Source organism: Ursus arctos, chromosome Y, assembly GCF_023065955.2.
Source record: "Ursus arctos isolate Adak ecotype North America chromosome Y, UrsArc2.0, whole genome shotgun sequence".
Taxonomy (NCBI): Eukaryota; Metazoa; Chordata; class Mammalia; order Carnivora; family Ursidae; genus Ursus; species Ursus arctos.
The window spans coordinates 28,338,812-28,358,066 of NC_079874.1; positions in this window are offsets into that span (position 1 = coordinate 28,338,812).

The following is a 19,255-nucleotide window of genomic DNA, read 5'->3' on the forward strand; positions in this document are numbered from 1 at the left end:
TAACAGATGGCACTCAGCACCTGAAAATGGGGTATTTGTTGGCTTTCAACTACATACAATTGGCTTCAAATGTCAACTCACAGCTTGCGCCAAGGTTTCCCTTTTTGTCCTTTTGAGCCATACAGTCATAAAAGTCAAGAGTCAGAAATGAGTTAGAAGATGACAGGTCTACCATCAAGAGTCCAAAATGAGAGGTCATCTCATCTCCCCCAGCATCTGACAGTTCTCAGGCCAATACCAGCTGCTCGTTAAGATCTGAAAATCGCGTTCCTTTTATGCGAAGAGTTGCCTCTTTCTGTCAAGAGGCTTCTGAGTGCTTGTCTGATCTATAATAGACATTTTGCCATTAAGAGTCTGACACTCAGCGTTCAAAGTAGCATATTAGCTAGAAGTTCTAAGAATGCTTTCGGTGTCATTATTTATGTGATTTTAAAAAACCCCTAAATTTAATATTACACCCACAAAAATTGTTAAAATGTGAATGATAGGCATCACATATTCAGCTTTGAAGTTCAAAGAGTCAATTCACTAAAATTGTTTAATTTGCAAATAAATTGTTTAATTGACAATTTTTCTTCCTATTAACCTATGCATTGTCCAAATAAGTATTGCAGGAACATTCCATGTCAGATTTTTTAATGCACTACATAATTTGTTTTCTTGGACTTAGCTTGATTTTTTTTTAAATAGCACTGGAACAGTGAACACAGGGACAAAATAGAAACTGTATTGCAGTAAATCGGGGCTAAATATTACATTTTATCTTAAACGGCATTGCCTCTATATCATAAAATAAGCTTTTAGTTTTTGTCTTGAATATCAGGCACCCTACCAATTCAAAAAAATGTCAGTTATCAATATAATGTATTAATTCATTTACCACAAAGTAATGAGAAAAAAAACCTTTAGCCACATTCAGTATAAACACTGAGTAATCTGAGAATGAATAAATCTGGATGTCTATTTTTTTTTTTTTTTAGTAAAGTACAGGAAGGGAGTTAAAACACGTATCAAATGTAGTAGGACAGGTCCCGGTCAAGGTCAAAGGGAGAATTACTCAGAGGAAGCTTTAGTGTGTACTGGTTCTCAACTGCTGTTGTAAGAAATTACCACCAACTTATTGAGTGCCTTTAAAAAATGCTAGAATGCAGTTCTCAAGATCCAAATTGGATGCATTTCTCAATGGGCTAAATCAAGCCATCAACAAGGCTGTGTTTCTTCTGCACATTTTAGCAGAAAAAAAATGTCTTGCCTTTTCCAGTATCTAGAGACCCCCACGTTCCTTGACACGGAGTCCCTTCCTCCATCTTCAGCGACAATGGCTGCTCATCGGCAACTCTTACTCCTCCAGCTTCGACTCTAAGGCCCTTTGCGGTCACCACGGACCAACCTAGATAATCCAGGATTCTCTTTCAATCCCAAGGCCAGTTGGTTAGCTGCCTTAATTCTATGTGCAGCCTTACTTCTCCTTTGCCGTGTGAACCTAGCTGACTCACAGGTTCTGGGGAGCAGGGCATAGACGTTTTGGGAGAGTGGCCCATTATTCCATCGACCACGAGCCCCTGAAACACAGGTTTGCATCAGGCTCCAATGCCACCTCTCAGGAATGAGACAGAAAAGCAGGGAAGCATAACAGGATTGTAGAGGTTTAAAAACAGCACAGTCAAGCTGTGTCATAGATCAGACCAGTCGGTTCTGGCAGAAGAAAAAAATGGCTGGAAATACTTGCTTGCATGATCTCATCAGCACAAAACCGCAAGACTCTAAATGTAAAAAACGTTGGAACTCCGTGCCACCTTGCAATGGAGAGATGCAGAAGGCATCAGAGAAACACGAGAGGATGACAGACATTCTTTCCCACAAACAGAGCGTTATTTTAAAGGATTCAGTGCCACTGGATAGACCCGCACGAGCAAGCACAATGGAAATACTTTGATATGATGGCCCATTGGAGCCCCGTGCACCTTCCCAACCCCAGACAAACTCTTCAGGACGGGTCTCCAAAAAATATACATATTTACAGTTGGCCATTTTGGCGTCTCTTCTCCGCGTGTGGTCAGCCATATCGCTTGGGATTCTAAAGTGGCGGGAAGTCTCCATTCTAGATGGCCATTTAAGCGTTCTGTGGTAGGAATCATGGTAAGTGCTAATTTATTGGTCTAAGGCTTGAGTGACAGTCTACAGTTAAACCCTGGTTACTCCAATGGTGACAATCTACAATTAAACCTTTGTTATTCTGCTTATGGAATTCACTAGAGCAAGATTGCCAAATAAAAGACAACTCATTAACAGTTACTTCTCCGCATCCCTCTGTGTACTGGACGCGGAATTGTTGCAAAACATAATGCACCCGCAGCCGGCTAATGCCTCTGTTTAATGTCTTAAAATATAATTGATGCTTTTCTTTAAAGATGCATCTTGCAGTAGGACATACTTGTTTCTTTTCAGCCTCTAAACACTTATTTAGGTCCTGATGCTCTACTTAATGTTTTTAAAAAATATTGCAAATAATCCTATCCTTCGATATCTGTAACATAAGTCTAGAAATACACAAATGACAGGGGCTATTGTTCGAGGATGTAGGCAAAGAGGAGCCTCTGAATTTCATTCTCTATATTGCCCTTCATTTATAAAAATCTCCAACATGAGCTTGCCTTTGATGTTCAGAAATTATCATTTTAAATAGTCGGTATACCATATTTCCTCAAATTCATGTGTCGTGAGAACATTATCGTTCAATGAAAAGTATGTGTATTCTGGTTTTACCCCATGACCCGTCTGGATTTCCTTAAAGTGTTCCTTCCCTCCTTCTGGCTTTCCCACCCCGTCCCCCACCAATGTTTCTGACTTCTCAAGATCAAAGATACTTTAGAAATACAATTTTATATCATTAAATTAAAACACTGCAGTGATAAGCATATATTTGCCAATGAAGGAGAAATATTTCTTTTTTACAGTGGTTCTTTTCTGGCAATATTATTATTATTTTTTAATTTATTTTTTTGAGAGAGAAAGCATGCGTGCATGGCAGTGGGGAGGGGCAGAGGCAGAGGGAAAGGGAGACTGAGACTCTCCAGCAGACACCCTGCTGAGTGCAGAGCCTGACGCGGGGCTGATCTCACAACCCTGAGATGACAACCTGAGCAAATCAAGAGTTGGTCACTTAACGGCCAGCGCCACCCAGGTGCCCCCTTTTCCTGCATCATTTAAGACAAACCTACTCTTAAATATTTAACATGAAAAAAAGGAAATTTTTCATCAATAATTTTGTTTTATTTAGGTTGGGACTGCTGGGTGCTTGTCTGGGAACAGCTTGTAAATCGAAAGGCAGAGTCACGGGGGGGAGCTGGGCTCCTTGCAATCAGTCAAGCCGTGGAAGAAGCGTGTTGTTTCTCCCCTCTTTACTGCACGGATTGAACCAGCAAACCCACGTCATTTACAATGCGGGAACCGTGATAGTCTGTGCTTCTAGTGAACCCTACCATCAATAAATCATCTGGTGGAAATGGGCGCGAGCATTTGGCTTCTCTCCTCCAACAGTTAGAATGGAGGGTAGAAAAACTCTTGACAAAGAGGAGGTGAGCAGGTAGGGATTTATCGCTCATCGCCCCATTTTCAAGGAAGTTTCACTGGTGAACACTGGGATCCGGGACACACGCCATCCGGTGTTGTCAAAGTGGTAGCAGTTGAAGCAAATAAGAGAAGTGCGTATCCCTGACTTACGTTGGCTGCATTCCTTCTGAGGCTACAGTTTCCCGAGAAACTGCATGACTTGCTTTTTTGTTTAATCTGGAAGTCTCTTATTTTTCTTGTGAACATCCCACTTCATCATGGCTCAGGATGAAAGACTTTGCTCCTTTCTGAAGAGAAGTAGATTTTTTTTCTTTCTTCATCTTGAAGTGTTCATTCCACTGCAGATCCCTTAGCGGAAAAGTAGTTCATTATTCCTGTATTTCCAGTACGATGACCACTTACATCTTTGAAACTATTTTGTTTCTTCCACGTATTACGCAGTTATGCCTTGCTTATAAGTCATATTTAAATTAAGCTCTCTGATACATTATGTGGTACCTGGGGGATCATTCTTTAGTAATCTAATTAGACGGACAGGTCCTTATATTTCATTTGTCATCATCAAAACCAACACTGGGATTATTCTTCCCATTCCGTTTATCTCTACCCATTCCTCTCAGAGCCAACCGTAACTCAGGCTGAATTTCTGTAGCAGGAGGAAGGCATTCATCAATCACGGCATAGCCCAGTGCATGCACAAATTTCTTCCATGGAGGATTGCAAATCTTCGGTTTCTTGACTTAGTTGGTGGTCCCTGGCTGTGTTAGGCATATTTCTCGCTTCATGAGTCTCATCTATTCCAGGATGAATCCCTACATTTCAAATTCCTAGCTTCCCTTGCAGCTGGGACCCAAACCAGTGATGCAGCCTCCTCCAATCAAAGCATTTTTACGGGTGTCCATGGCAGGAGTAGCGTCCAGCTCTCCAAAGTGACAGCTGCCCCGGGAGGAGCTCAGAACATTGAGTTAAGGCATGGCATCACTCCGAGTTAGCAGTCACCCGCCAAGTGTCTGTGGCAATGTCTCCACCAGACCAATTCGTAAGCTTACATTGGCTGTCGTCCCTGGAAGGTTTTCCTGTAACCTGGTCCTTGGCCCTTCCCAAAATCTCAGGATCTGTGCAATCTCTTTCAATGAACATTCTCTGCTTAATCAGCCAGAATGGGCTTCTGCTGGCAGCCGTGCAGAGCCCTGGCCAGCTCACACGCCCAACAGAGCTGGTGGCCAGAGGTTTTCTCAGCGTTGTGAAGTCACAGGCAACATCGCCCCCAAACCAAAGGACAGTGGGCTGACGGAAATGCCTTTCTTCTTCAGGTTTCTTCGGTGGTGGTGAAAAAACCCAAGCCTTAGCACGGAAGACATTATTCTTGGCGTCAGTAGCCCAGCATATGCACGCATTACCCGCCTCTGACCTCCTAATCCACAAGCGTAAATGAATATTATTCCAGGTCACCTCACTGTCACTTAACCTTCTGAGCGGTATGGAGACTCAGTCATGCTTGCCTCCTGCCTCGGATGGTAGATGATTTCAAGGGGTGTGCGTTCTATTTCTAGATTTTCGATTTATCATTTAAGTGGGTGTGTCACTCTCGCATCGGCAAACGTGAGATGAATGCTTTGCGGCATGAGCGAACGTATACTTTAAGTCCAGAAGGGACGTGTCAAGGAGGTAGAAAAAAAAACGATCACAACAAAACGGTCATTTTGCGTTAGTCCGCCGGCTCAGCCGTAGTTTGCGCACATTTAGGGAGAAGCCGCGTGGTAGCGCCTGTAAATCTACAGCTGCGCTTGTAACTGTTCCAGCGGAGCTGAGGCTGGAGCGGTTTAGCGCGGAGGCCGGCCTCTCCAGCAGCGAGGCCACAAGTGCTGGAATTGCTTAGATGCCTTTCTCCCCAGAAAGGCCGTAATGTGTTTCTCTGTCAGCTGTAAATGGAACCCATCTCCACACGTGCGTGCACACACGCAAACAAGCATGCACACGTGAACATACATACCCACACATGCATGCACCTGCACACACAAATGTGCATGCACACATATACCACACAGATGCACACATTTCATACGTACACAGACATGTACATGCACACACCACACATGCACACTCCACATGTGCACAGACACAAATGCACACACACCACACGTGCACACACTCTACATATGCAGTCACCTGTACACACAAACGTGTGCACGCATATACCACACATGCACACACTCCACGCCTACACAAACCTGTATGCACACATACACCACAGATGCACAGACACTCCACATGTACACAAACATGCAAGCACACACATTGCACACTTACACAAACATGCATGCACGCAAATACCACACAGCCCACATGTACTCAAATATGCATACGCATGTGTACCACACAAATGCGCACACACTCCACACATATATGGACATGTACACACAAACATGGATACATAAATACACCACACAACTGCACACATTCCACATGTACATGCACCTGTACACAAAATATGTATGTGCACATATACCACACATGCACACACTCCACACATGCATGCATGTGGACACACAAACATGCATGTGTACACATACCACACATGCACACACTCTACACATGCATGCACGTGGACACACAAACATGCATGTGTACACATACCACACATGCACACACTCCACACATGCATGCACGTGGACACACAAACACGTATGCGCACATATACCACACATGCACACACTCCACACATGCATGCACGTGGACACACAAACATGCATGTGTACACATACCACACATGCACACACTCCACACATGCATGCACATGGACACACAAACATGTATGCGTACATATACCACACATGCACACACTCCACACATGCATGCACGTGGACACACAAACATGCATGCACACATATACCACACAAACATCCATCACACTAAATGCACACGGGCAGACAGGTGGACACAGGAACATGCAATAACCAAATGGAAAGCAGCCCGTCCTATTTTAGAGTCCATATATAGGTTCCTCTGTAGGACCTACCCTAGAACATCTATGGGCAAATAGCTAAGATTCCTTCCTTATTCTGTGTCAGCTGGTGTGCTTACAAATGCTACTTATGTTATCAAAGATGGTACTTTGCCTTGCGTTTTTATAAGTCTGTGAAGGATGTCATGTCGACAGTCTTGCAGGCTTCATTGACACCCATGTAGCTAACACTGCACCTCGCACATCCTGGAATTGAAGACCTGTTAATGATGAAGACATGAACCCCTGGAACTATTTTTATAGTTTAATTTGAAAGACAAGACTCCTGATTCAGAACAAATCAAAGGAGGCTGATTTTCTCTCAATCACATTTTTTTATCTAATTGCAAATGGTGACTCAAGTGTTTGAAACTTCCTAGAAAGTGTGGTGTTACTTGGATTCTGCCGTTCTGTTGTTTCCTGTTCGTAGGCCTTGTTGGAAAGAAAACCGAGGAACCGAGTTGGTAAAACATGAAAGGATGACAGTCAAAAGGGAATTAAAATAAATGCAAAAGGAAGATGCTTGCTGGTGAATCTAACTACTCGACACAATTTGGAGTCAGATGCAGATAAATCTGTGTCCTCCTTCTCAGAGCACTGATTTGGTAATGAGAGGACAGACAGGTTGGAGTATATCACTCAATAAACCTATCATCTGAAGTCAGTCAGTGTAGACATTTGTAAAATGTGTGGAGAGGGTGGTGCCGTGCTGACTTGTAAAATAGGCGTGAACGTCTCTGGAACCTACAGACTTGCTCACACGCCTTTCCATGGAGCGCCGGTCCTCACTCATGTGCATCCGTGACACCAAACGCATTTCATCCAGACACGTGGCAGTGCTCCTGCAGAGAACGTGCTTCCCGTTCACCCAGCTCTCCTATTTCAAGACTTTGGTTCATCTGTGTAGCATATCTTCATTGAATCCGTCCTGTGATGACTCTCTGAGTACCACCTGCTGTGCTTGCTGACCACCTGTGTCCTTGTTCTCTTTGGAGGAAACCAAAGGTCCCTCCTCTTCCAAGGTGTATAGAATACTTGCAGTTCTTTCTACACCTCAGCTGTTTCTTGAGCATCTGTTACGTCTCTGCCTATGCTGATGTATTCTCTGTGTATGCACAACAGTAGGAAAGCTGCGTTACGTCCGACCTATGGAAAATCTGTCGTCAACGGTGGAACGAGGACTCTCATGGACAGAATGTGCGTGCCCCCACCCAAATTCATACATTGAAGCCCTGACTCCCAGTGTGGCCCCCTTGGAGATGGGGCCTCCAAAGAAATAATTGCGGAGAAATGAGATCATAATGGGGCAGCCCCGATCCTATAGGTTTAATGTCCCTGTTAAAGGAGACACCAGGAAGCTCTCTCTTTCTGTCTCCACCACATGAGGCCCCTGCTAGAAGCCAAGCATCTATACAGCAGGAGGAGAGCCTTCCTCAGACACCAACCACATGGAAACCAGTGGTTTCCAGAATGGTGAGATCACGCCTGCTGTTTAAGCTGCCCTGTCTGTGGTGTACGTTAGGGCAGCTGGAGCGGACCGAGCTATCACAAAGGCAGCTCTCAAAGGAACTGAGCAATCTCTCTCAAGGACTTTGAGAGTCCTGGGAATTCCTTTTAGTTCGTTAGTCAAAATCCTCTCCAGCTGCTGTGTTCACTCAGGTCTGAGAGGGCGGCCATAAGCATGCAGGTGGCCAGCCACCCGGCTATTCTCAGCACAAGCAGCTCATTCATTGTGTCTTGCATTGTGGCATTTGAATTTCCTGCACTATGCCTTCCGGTCCTGTCTGCTTATTCTCTGGATGTAGCTGGGGCATTAGCTAATTAGCTAGTTAAGAGGAGGATGGTGGTAGGACCCTGTTGATTTTACTCTCACACTATGAAATCATAATTGCATGGAAAATGAATTTGAAGCAAGTGGTTCCTGTTTTTGTAGTGCACTGAAATCTCCACTCTGTGATGATATAAAAACAACAGTGCATGTCTTTTGTAAGATGGTACCTGAGCAAGTTAAGATGGGCAACTCACGCTCTGCTTGCTGCTGTCCTGTGTATACATTTAAAGGTGTAGAGGATTTTTCTTTCTTTTTGTTTGCTTTGTTTAATGACATACGTGTCTCACTTTCCACAATGGCTTGCTCTTACTGTTTCTAGTCTCATCTCAGTGTCTCTGGATGATTTTCTTTCTATCTTAGTCTGTTTTTTCCTCTTGCTATGGTGTACATCTGAAACTAATACCACATTATATATCCACTTTATATCAATTTAGAAAAAAAAAGAAGGCTTAAAAAAAAAGTAAAGATTACAGAAACAAAAATGCACCAGTTATTCTAAAATATATTTTTCAAATGTTCTGTTTTCAACTTAGTTCATTTTAGGCTTTCTGTTGCATAAATTGTTTAATTAGCAAACTTAGCTAGTGAGGTTTTGCTTATTCCTTTTTGGGGGGGGGGTGTTAATGTTGAGAAGGAAAGAAGGAAGGAAGGAGGGAAGGGGAGGATAAGATGGAGGGACAGATGGCAGGAAGGAAGAAAGAAGGCTTGTCCTGGTTCTGTACTGAGTTTTCGGCACCACCATGCCCTCCCATGTCAGAGCTAATCTCTATAGCTCACTTCACAGTGAACAAAAGAGAAAAGCTTAAATTTGGGAATTTGCTCATACATCTTTTTAAGGTTTGAGAAAAGTATTATGAGCAACAGAACATTTCTAGTTGAGTGACGCGTGCAATGCAGAGATAGGTCATAGAAGCTAATGAGAATATAGCGTGTACTGGGGAGCCTGACTGGCTCAGTTGGAACAGCATGCAACTCTTTATCTTGGGGTCATGAGTTCGAGCCCCACGTTGGATGTAGAAATTACTTTTAAAAAAAGAATATAGCTTGTGCTTCTGTTTGCTCAGATCTTGTTTCGTGTCCTTCAGTAGGATGTGATATGCTTCTTCCTAATGTTTTTTTTAATTAAATGCACTTCCAGTATTCTTTTCTATAATTATGGGATTTAGAATAGAGTGTCTATATTGCTTTCTAGGCAGTAGAGGTAAAAACTAAGAATTTTTGTTTATTTACTTTGTCTTCAGCAACTTTACCAAATTATCTTATACCTTCTCATAGGTTTTTAATAGATTTTCTCAAGTACACAGTCATGCTATCAACTGAAGAGCTCCCATTTCATGTGTTCCTTTCCAGTAGTTGTAATACATTTACATTTATTCATCTCATTGCATTTTCAAGAATCTTCAAAGAAAAATTGTTGCATAATGATGCAGATGGAAGGCACTCTCCTATCTGCTTTTTAGTCTCCTACTGGTATTGGTTTTAGAAGAGTGCTTCTGTGGGGCACTTGGGTGGCTCTGTTGGTTGGACATCTGCCTTTGACTTGGGTCATGACCTGGGATTGGGTCATGATCTCGGGGTGAGGGGATCGAGCCTCATGTGGGTCTCCCTGCTCAGCAGGGAGTCTGCTTCTCCCTTTCCCTCTGCCTCTCCCCCCTGCTTGTGCTTTCTCTCTTTCTCTCTGTCAAATAAGTAAATAAAATCCTTTTTTTTAAAGAGAAGAGTGCTTCTGTTATTTCAGTTTTGTTTGTTTTTGCTTATTTTACATATCCTTTTATTATTTCCTTTTTGTACTGGCTGCATAATTATTTTCAAATATATTTTCCACGTCTTAGTACAATTGGACGGCTTTCTTCCTCCATGGAATTAATGGATTATTTTGACAGGTTTGCAAACATAGTTACACCCTTACATTCTTCATAGCAACCCTACTTAGGAAACATCACGTTTTGATGTGCTAATTGATTTTAGTGGCATCTCTAGTCTCCTGGTGTACCTGGTCAGCAGCTCTGTGTTCCCAAGTGTCCTCACACTCTTCCAGGCTTAGCCTAAGGAAGAATCAACCTGTGTCCATCTCCCTCTTGGCTTCTTAGCAATGAGGGAACACTGGCACACTAACACACAGCTAAGAAGAAACTGTCTTTGAGGGTCCACTTGTTCCCCAGATGTGCTGGATGCCAGGGCTCCCAAACTTTGCCTGGGACCATGCAAGGGCAGTGGGATTAAAGATCCATCCAAGTCTTCCGTGCCCCAGCTACTCCTCATTCTAGGCCCCAACAATTACCTGGACAGGTCTCTTTGATAGCCACGTGGATTAGGGAAGTCTCCCACTTTGAAAGTATTTTTAACAGTGCCTGATGGCCTGTCATTCACAGCCCACTGAGTTGAGATTTAAGAACAGACCAGACTGTGACCTTGTGGTGTTGCAGATGAAACGCTATTATTAACAGATAAATGTAAGGAGTATATAGTGATCTTGCAGTTTCAAAAAAGTATCCTGAAAACCTTGACTAGTTTGACATAGAAGCTGTGCCAAAATGCGTTTACCTATGATGCCACATGATCAGTTGAAAAATATACTTCTATATTTATGTTTTTAAAGGATCTTATGTATTTATATTAGAAAAAGAGAGCATGAGCAGGGGGGAGGCCAGAGGGAGAAGCAGACTCCCCACTGAGCAGGGAGCCCGATGTGGGGCTCAATCCCAGGACACTGGGATCATGACCTGAGCGGAAGGCAGATGCTTCACCGACTGAGCCATCCAGGCACCCCAGAAAAGCGTACTTTTAAAATAGGTGTAAGAAAACTACAAATTTATTCTAGCAGTGTAATCTATTTTTCTTAATTACACCTGCTTCATAAAGAATTGCATATCATAACGTATTTATTAAATAGTCATTAGAATAACTTTACCTTCTAGGAATATATTTTAATTTGGAGAAGAAAAATGTGCCTGCTTGTGATTAACTTTTCTTCTGTATACTTGAAAATCTGTGCTTCTTGATTTTTATTTTTCTGCTCTTAAAAAAATAAAAAGCCACAGTGCATTTACATTTTAACAAAAGTACCATCTTTGAGCTCACACGTTTTAGACAGAAACAATAATCCAGGATTTAGTTTGCCTCCCAATTAAATTCTACCCAGAGTTAATAGTGGTCTAAATTGAATTTTATTGTGCTGCCTACTTGCTTAAGATAGTTAATCAGCAATAAACTTGCAAGATTTTCTATTTTTGTTTTGAAGGTTTTTTTCACATTATCCCCTAATGAAGATATTTTAGAGAGCTATATGTATAGTAGTTTCTTCTAGAACATTAAATACAAACTCAATCAGGCCCCGTTCCCCACAATGTTTATGCCACTTTTAAATGTTACGAAGAAAGCTAGGTTCTCAAACTGTTTCTACTCGGAAGAAATGTGTTTGTTTTTTTGTATCCCACGTTGCTGCTGTGAATTGTTCAAGTCTGTGTCAATTGTGTTTTAAAGTTAGCCGGTATTTTCATTTCCAGACTGCTGAGTCATGCTGAGGTGTTAAATCAGGGAAATCATTAGACATAAAATAGATATGATCTGTCTCTGTTATTTAGGGGAGAACAAAAATAAAAGCAACCAAACAGTTTGAAGAGGAAGCATAGAAGGACACTCCGGGGGATGGGAAACAAAAAAAGCAAATCAGAGGCTGGTTGGTCTGAGAGTAAGAGGAAAAAAAATATAATCCCGAAAAGGGTGAAATCGAGAAAAATTGTTTTGGTAATTGCAGGTGATAATAAACAATACTGTTAATGAGGTCTTTTGAATGTGGAATTTTATTTCCAAGAGAAGCATAAGGTGTAAACAAAAGTGTCACATATTGTAAACATTTAAAAATACCTAAAAGGGACAAGTAACCAAAATATGCATAGCACAAAGCATCAAGTATTTATAAAGTAACACCATGTGCTATTGGATTTAATTTCTTCTTTAGCGGTATCGGAAAATGACAAGAAAAATGCATTGTTTAGGGCATTAAGATTAATCTCCGGCCAGGTACACCACACCTCACAGTCTTTTATTCATATTGCATTGAAAAAATTTTTTTTAATTTGGAAATAAGTCTAGAGTCACAGGCATTTGCAAAAGCAGTAGGGAGAAGTCCTGTGTACCCTTCACCTGGATCCCACATTAGTGACATCCTATGTAACATTGGCACACTATCAAAACCAAGAAGCTGAAATTGACAGGGCGGGTGTTTCCAGCTCTCACCATTTTGTTCACACAAGTGGATGGAGGAGCCAACGCCATTGAGATATGGAACTGTTCCCCTGCCACCCAGCCTCCTGTTCACAGTGAAACCATCCCTCATCCTCCTCACCATCCTTCATCCTCCTCACCATCCTTCATCCCTGCCAATCACGAATTTCTTCCCCTTCCCTGTAATGTTCTTACTTTGAGAATATTTTGTAAGAGGAGTCATAGACCATATAACCTCTTGAGCTTGGCTTTTTCTTTACTCAACTCAATGCCCTTGACATTATTCACGTTCTTAAGTATATCGATAGTTGAGTAATATCTCAAGCTCTTTTTATCGTTTTATCTTTGTGTTTATTTCAGCCAGATTTTGATGTTATCCACTTGATATATTGTTTTGTACACAAAAATGTGGTTTATAGTTTTTGTCATGGACTATGCTTTGTTTTCCCCAAAACATAAATATAGCAGTTAAGATGCTTTCACAATTAAAAATATACCCAAATAAAAGCCACTTGAACAATGAGTGGTTGATGTTTTTCAGGTAAGGAGGAAGAGGCAAGAAGGTACCTCTAGAGTCTGTTAATTCAGGAGCTCAGCCATTCGGGGATGTTGGTCAACTTCTTGGGGATGCTCTTGCCTTTCTGTTTGGGATTCTGTTGTCCTCAAAGTGGTTGCAGTGGCTGTGAGCATCACATATCCTTCTGTGCAATGTTCAAAACCAGGAAGCAGCAGATTTGGGTGTTAGCCATTTCATATATTGTTTCGTGCACAAAAATGTGCTTTATATTTTTTTCATGGTCTATCTTCTGTCTCATCTTCATTCAACACCAACATTCCCAGGACATACCTCCCAGGCCTCAATAACCAGAATGGGTTTCATCCTCAAAACTGTCAGGTGAGTGTGTGGTATTCACACACTCTTAAATGGGATTCCAAATGGTATTCTGAAATGGGATAATGTCCAGCAGATGTGAAGGAAAGGGCCAGAACCATTAGGTGAGGAGGTGCCCAGCAGAGCCCTGCAGACCTCAGAAGTTGCACCTGTCCTGGGTCCTCCTTTGGAACCTCAATTCTGTTTAGTCTGATGCTAATATTAACACTCAACCTTTCTTTCAATTTGCATTGGCCTTGGATCTTTCCTCATGTCTTAATTTTACTGTTTTCCTTTGAAAACAATTTTAGCCAGCATCATTTTAAAAGCATGCAGATAGATTTTATCTTTATTATCTTACCTGGTGCTGTATCTTTTGACAGGAAAATTTATGTTCTGCGTATTTATTGGCATAGCTGAGATGGAGTATTTGATTTTTTTTTTTTTCATCTTTTACTTTACGTGTCTAGTGATTATGCTTGGCTGTTGGTACTTCTGTATTTATATTTTTTAGTATGGCCAAATTATATTCACACCTCACTCCCCAACCACATTTCCCCTTTAATTTGGAAATTGGACTAATGTGGGTTTCTAAAAAATAACTAATGCATGAAGCATGTTAAAGCAGAATATATAGTGATTCCCAATTAAAAGTAAGTCCTGCTTCTGTTTGTTGAGCCCCCTGGACCCCTGCTAAGAATTAATCACTTGGGAAACATCCTTGGCCATCTATCCATATATTATATCACATTCTTATATTTCCATTTTGTCCTTGAGATGCCTACACCCATATTACATCTTTTTTATATCAACAAATACAAATCACTCTCATTTTTCTGTAAGGCCTGCATATTATTCTATAAAATTGGTGTGGTACCATGTATTTAACCTAATCATGCAGAAATTGAACTTATGATAATCTGTGGGTCCTTCAAACCATGCTGCATCATTTATCGTTATATGAACATTTTTGGGACACGTTTGAACACGTGTTGTTGGGGTGAATTCTAACCATTGGAATCATAGGGACAATAATGGTGTGATTTTAACTTTGTAAATGTTGTGGGAGCATCCTCTAAAGGGGTTGAATCACTCCGTGCTATCATCCAAAAACGTAGGAAGAGTGTTATTTTTTAAAATTTCCCCAAGCTTTTTGCCAGCACATTTTAAGACATTTCTATCTTTTCTGGGCGCCTGGGTGTCTCAGTGGGTTAAGCGTCTGCTTTTGGCTCAGGTCATGATCTCGGGGTCCTGGGATGGAGTCCTGCATTGAGCAGGGAGCCTACTTCTCCCTCTCCCTCCACCTTTCTGCTTGTTCTTTCTCTTTCGCAAATAAATAAAATCTTTAAAAAAATTGAAACTCGCTTAAAAAAATTTTTGTATCTTTCCCAAAAGTTCAGAATCTCATATGCGTAGTTAATATTTACGTCTCTCTTACATGTGGGGTGGAATAGCTTCATGATTAAAAGCCATCTTGGGGTATACTTTTAAATATAGTTAGTTTTTAAATTTCAACTCAAACATTTACCTGTAAACTATATGACTCTATTAGCTTACGAAAAAAATATTAACTGTGCTTTTTACAAAACGCTTTGATTGGGTTGGCCATTTCACGTTGCTTTTAAGTATGCATGTCCATATCTGTTACAATCCTGGTTTTGCCAAAATAGTTTAAAAGTATTCTTCTAGGGGCACCTGGGTGTCCCATTTGGTTAAGTGTCCGCCTTTGGCTCAGGTCATGATCTCAGGGTCCTGGGATCGAGTCCCGCATCGGGCCCTTGCTCAGCGAGGAGCCTGCTTCTCCCTCTTCCTGATGCTCCCCCTACTTGTGCTCTGTCTCTCTCTCTCTCCGTCTCTCTGACAAATAAATAAATAAAATCTTTTAAAAATTAATTAGTTGATTAATTAAAAAATTGTATTCTTCTAAACTTCAATTCCTCCTATGTCTGTGGATTTGGGGGATCAAGGATTTTTCTGAACATGTATTATAGATTCCAGTCATATGAAATGTGTGATAGAAATCTGTATTGTATCACCCATTTCCTTACCCCACTGTGCGTTAGGATCTCAGACAGACATTGTGCCCATTTGGGCAGCTGGCTTTCTGCATCGTTGACTTCAGCACCCGTATGAGGAAAATGAATCTCAGGGACACGCTGCCTGCTGGGAATAGTGACCTGGGTCTGTGGACTGGTTAGGGGAGTGTTTTCATGGACAGGTAGAGAGACCTTCCCGTGACTGTTCGCAGACTTTGATCTCATTCCCTTCAGGTGCGCAGTGACGAATATGAAAAGATTTTCTTGTTTTGTTTTGTTTCTTAATTTTATTTATTTATTTGTCAGAGAGCATCATAGTATCCTCATGGAATAAATTGGGAAGAATTTCCTGTTCTCATTATGGAAACGTTCATGATGTTATTTATTGTATTAATTCTTCTAAAATATTTGCTGGAATTCACCAGTGAAGCCATCAGGACTTCACTTTTCTTTGTGGGGAGTTTGTGTGTGTGTGTGTGTGTGTGTGTGTGTGTGTTTAATTACTAACTGAATCTCATAATTATTCAGTAATTTCAGTCCTCTTTTTTTTTTTTTTTTGGTGAGCTTAACTAAAAATCTTGTCAATTTTGTTGATCTTTACAAAGAACCCACCTTAGATCTCACCCACTTCTCTGTATTGTTTTTCAAAACTCTGTTTCATCTATTCACACTTCAATATTTATAATTACCTTCCTTCTGATTGGGTTTAATTTGCTTAACTTTGATCTTAAGGGGGATGGTGATATTACTATTTTGAGATTGTCTTATCTTTTTAGAAAGATTTTATTTATTTGAGAGAGAGAGAGCATGAGCAGGGGGGAAGGGCAGAGGGAGAAGCAGACTCCCCGCAGAGCAGGGAGCCCGATGCGGGACTCGATCCCAGGACCCTGAGATCATGACCTGCAAAGACTGAGCCACCGGGTGCCCTGACATTGTCTTATTTTTTAGTATAGGTTTTTACTAGTGCCTTTTCAGCACTAGTCTAGACATATCCTGTACATTTTTGGAGTGTGGTTTTCACCTTCATTAATCTCAAATTCTTTTCCCATTTCCCTTTTGATTTATTCTTTCCTCCCTTGCTTCCTTATGAGCGTGCGTCTGATTTCCACATGCCTGTAAGTCTCCCACACCCCAGTGCTGTGCATTTCAAGCTCACTTCCACTGTGGTCAGAGACATACTTTGCCCGTCGTTGATCTCTGTATGTTGACCGAGACTCGTTGTACAACTTCCTAATGTCTAACCAAGAATGTGCTCCATCTGTGCTTGAGAACCATGCATCCTGACCAGTAACGTGCGGAAAGAGGCTTTCTCACTGGGCAAGCTTTCCGGCAAGTACAGCTGTAAAAAAAATGCCTCGTAGATGGAGGACTTTTGGGCAGCACGCAGGCAGGACGTTCTGTTGGCCTTTCTGCGGAGCTCTGGTATTTACAGAGCTGCTGGGTCTCCTGGTTCCCAGGAAGCTGTTTGAGAGGAAGGGAGTGGAGAGAACGTACAGCACCACAGGCTTCCTGCTCCTCCCAAGATCCATTGTTTAATTCTAGAAAAGAATTTAGTAGCACTTCAAAGATATAGTCTGAAGCTAAATGCTAGATCTTAAATAAGTAATTGGCAAGAAAGACATCATGTGATGATTTACTATTGGTGGACTGTGAACATTCTTCTAGGGTCTTACCCAGAATAGAATTTTTTCTTACCGTCCGTGCTAGAAGATGATCCCTGCCTCCCCAAGAAACAGAGGTGTAGAATTGGAGTGTCTTGAGTGTAACAAAATGCCTGCCATGCTCACCTGTGTTGTCCTGGGTCCAGTCATCTCAAACAAACACCTCATCTTCATCAAATCCTATGTGGAATGTTTTAAAGTCATTTCACATAAATACCGTTGTCCAGCAAGCCACCCCCACAACCGTGTTCTCCATCAAAATTGCTTACTTCTTTGCTTCAATGGGATGACAGTCCCCAGTTTTGTGGGTTGTTTTCAGTTCAAAATAAATCAGAAGTATATCCTGAAACCAAGAGTGATAAAGGCTGTTCTTGTTTTTTTTTTTTTCTAAGATTTTATTTATTTATTCGACAGAGATAGAGACAGCCAGCGAGAGAGGGAACACAGGCAGGGGGAGTGGGAGAGGAAGAAGCAGGCTCACAGCGGAGGAGCCTGATGTGGGGCTCGATCCCAGAACGCTGGGATCACGCCCTGAGCCGAAGGCAGACGCTTAACCGCTGTGCCACCCAGGCGCCCCAAAGGCTGTTCTTGTAGTCAAGCTATGATGCCCTTGCCCCATGCTTAGAAGATCGGAAACATCATTTTTGTCCCTTGATGTAGTGATGGGTTTGCACCTAAGGTGGTGTTCTCATGGCCTCCCTCCCCTGGATTGCCCTGTGTACAGCAGAGGCTCTTAAAATACCACTCTGACCAACAGAGTCAAGCTCAGTGTTGTCATCCCATGGTGTTGGTCTCATCCAAGCCACAGGCATGCAGGCCCTGTGCAAAAGATAAGTCAATGCCAAAGACCTTCAATAGGAAAACAGAAGCAGAGCATTTGAAGGAGAGCAATGACATTTCTGTTTCTCACATTGGCCAGACCAGAAACATCCCCCGTGGTCACATGGGCAGTGTATTTCTGTAATCCTCAGTCGTGAAGATACAGAACTCGAGCTCATCCCTTAATCAGTCCCCACTTACGGAAGCATTCCTGTTGTGTCCACAGGGGTCTGTGGATGACGTGGTGAGATACCCACACGTTAAAACAATTTTTTAAATAAACAACTATGTGGTTTATATCAATTATGTGGGTTCCAGCACAGCCAGTGAATTTGTTTATTTATGAAGTAGGAGTCATAGCTAAGTAGAAAGGGTTCCTCATGTGTAATTAAAAGCAGATCACCATGTGGGGGATTCCTGAAAGAAAGCTTGGTTAAAGAATCTGGGACCCCAAATGGGAAGCCATGTAACAGGCCCCTTGTTTATGAAAGCATGACTGCTTTCCATTATCACCCAACTCCACAGACCCTATACACAGTCTGAGGATTTTATCATGTACATTGAGTTGCAGTACCAAGCGATATCCTATGATATAATAAAAATCAAGAGCTAATTTATCTTCCTTTTTTTGCAAGTACAGCAACATAAAGACATACTAGCTGTTGTATATTGTGTGTCTTATCACTTAATGATTCAGAATTACAAGTAACAAGGAGAGGCAATACCTATTTTTAATTATTAAGTGAAGATCTCTACTTTCTCACACAAACATTCATGTTTACAGTGGTTCGAACCTAGGCTGCAAGTCTTAATAACCAGGCATGTGTAGGAGAGAACTATCATCTTCCCATTTTATGAATCTCTTCATACCAGCAAAACATTAGGCGTAGAATCACTTAAGCATATTAGATAATTAAACAGAACCCACTCTGTGGACTACGTAAAGCCTTATAAGTAAATGTACAGATGAAACAAAGCAGAGAATGTCTTTGCTTATATACACTGTCTAGGTTTGACATGGAGACAGAGATTGGCTTTGCTTAAAGTGCTTTGGACCCCCGAGCACCTGAGAATCTACTGTCTCCTGAGGGTACCCTTTGACGGTGACAAAACCTTCCAGAATTTGCTGTCCTATAGAGCATATCTTCTGCAAAGGAGTGTCCTGCCTCAAGCTAATTTGGAGCAGATATTCATGATTTCATAGACAGTAAGATCAATCCACGTGGTTTTTTC